This window comes from Pyrgilauda ruficollis, unplaced genomic scaffold (assembly GCF_017590135.1).
Source record: "Pyrgilauda ruficollis isolate IOZ18807 unplaced genomic scaffold, ASM1759013v1 scaffold304, whole genome shotgun sequence".
Classification (NCBI taxonomy): domain Eukaryota; kingdom Metazoa; phylum Chordata; class Aves; order Passeriformes; family Passeridae; genus Pyrgilauda; species Pyrgilauda ruficollis.
In genome coordinates, this window is record NW_024524423.1 from 7,045 (window position 1) to 9,222 (window position 2,178).

Here is a 2,178-nt window from a genome sequence, read left to right on the forward strand (position 1 = left end):
CCCCGGCTGCAAACCCCACACGGAGCCTCCTCGCCAAACCGTGGGGTCCAGCCCTTCCCTGGCCGCAGGGCAGACGGGGCTTTCCGCCCAGAACCCCGCCAGGATTCCATAAAATCCTAAACCGTTCCCTGGGCCAGCTGCCAGCGCCGACGTCCCCCCACCCCGCAGCCTGTCCCCGTGTCCCCGTGTCCCGCGGGGCTCCGCGCCGCTGCGAGCTGGCAGGACGGAGCAGGGCGGCAGCTGCCCGAACCCCCCGCGCGGCTCCAGCTGTTTCCAGCTGTTTCCAGCTGTTCCCTTGTCTCCCTTTCCTTCCCCGGGGCTCTGCAGCACAATGCGGCCCCGCGGCAGCCCCGGATGAACCCGGGCTCGGCAGCGCTGGCTTTTTGTAACCATGTGCTGAGAGCTGTCTGTACTTTCTCCCTGCCCCAGTTCGTGCCGCCGGCTCCTCCGGGTCTCAGCGAATCCCTGCTCCCTCCCTGAAATCCCTGCTCCCTCCCTCGAACCCCTTCTCCCCTCTCGAACCCCTTCTCTCTACCTCGAATCCTGTTCCCCTCCTCAAATCCCATCTCCCTCTCTCGAGTTGCTGCTCCCTCCCTCAAACCCCTGCTCCCCCCTGCCTGGAATCTCTACTCCCCTCCCCAAATCCCTTTTCCCTCCTCGAATCCCTTTTCCTTCCCAAATCCCCATTCCCTCCTCAGATCCAACTCCTCTCCTCAAATCCCTGCTCGCTCTCTCCCTGGCTCAGCGCTAACTCGTCTTTTTTAAACAGCAAAGTATCACTTTTAACAAAAATAAATCTCGTTGGGGAAGGAATAGTGAGAAACAAACTGAAACACAGAGAGCAAAGAGGGAAACCCGGGTGTCCCAGCACGGGGGCACCATTGCAGCTCTGCCCCCAGTCTGAGTGCACTGGCAGAGCCAGGAGCCGTCATCCCCTGAACGGGGGGTACTGGGAGCCCCACTGGCGGGGTGCCAGTGCCACCCCAAAACCAGGAGCCCCTGGGTGCACTGTGCCAATCCCCGCCCAGGGCAGCTGGCCTGAGAGCCCCCAGTTAACCGGGAGCCAGCATCCGTCCGAACCGGGAGCACCGGGGGCCTCGGTGGATGGGGTGCACTGTGCCAGGCCCACCTGGACCGGGCACACCGGGATCCCCAGTACCGGGCACACCGGGATCCCCAGTACCAGGCACATTGGGATTACCGGGGTTCACTGGGATCCCCATTACCGGGCACAGGGGCACCTCCTATTACAGACACACCAGGATCCCCGTTAATGGTATCCCCATTACCGGGGCTCGCCAGGATCCTCATTACCGGGATCCCCGTTACCGGGATCCCCGTTACTGCGATCCCCATTACAGACACACCAGGATCCCCGTTACCGGGATCCCCATTACCGGGGCTCGCCGGGATCCCCATTACCGGGATCTCCATTACAGACACACCAGGATCTCCATTACCGGTATCCCCATTACCGGGGCTCACCGGTACGCCCATTACCGGGATCCCCGTTACCGGGATCCCCACTACAGACACACCAGGATCCCCGTTACCGGTATGCCCATTACCGGGATCCCCGTTCCCGGGATCCCCACTACAGACACACCAGGATCCCCGTTACCGGGATCCCCATTACCGGGGCTCGCCGGGATCCTCATTACCGGGATCCTCATTACCGAGATCCCCATTATTAGGATCCCCATTACCGGGATCCTCATTACTGGGATCCTTATTACAGATACATCAGGATCCCCGTTACCGGTATCCCCATTACCGGGGCTCGCCAGGATCCTCATTACCGGGATCCCCGTTACCGGGATCCCCGTTACCGGGATCCCCATTACAGACACACCAGGATCCCCGTTACCGGTATCCCCATTACCGGGGCTCGCCAGGATCCTCATTACCGGGATCCCCGTTACCGGGATCCCCACTACAGACACACCAGGATCTCCGTTACCGGTATGCCCATTACCGGGATCCCCGTTCCCGGGATCCCCACTACAGACACACCAGGATCTCCGTTACCGGTATGCCCATTACCGGGATCCCTATTATTATTTCTGCCCCGTTCCCGGGAAGGGGGCGTGTCCTCGCGGGGCGTGTCCTGGCGCAGGCGCACTCCCCTCCAGCGCTTACGCAACTCCTCCCGCCGCCTTTTCCCCCCGCCTCTCTCCC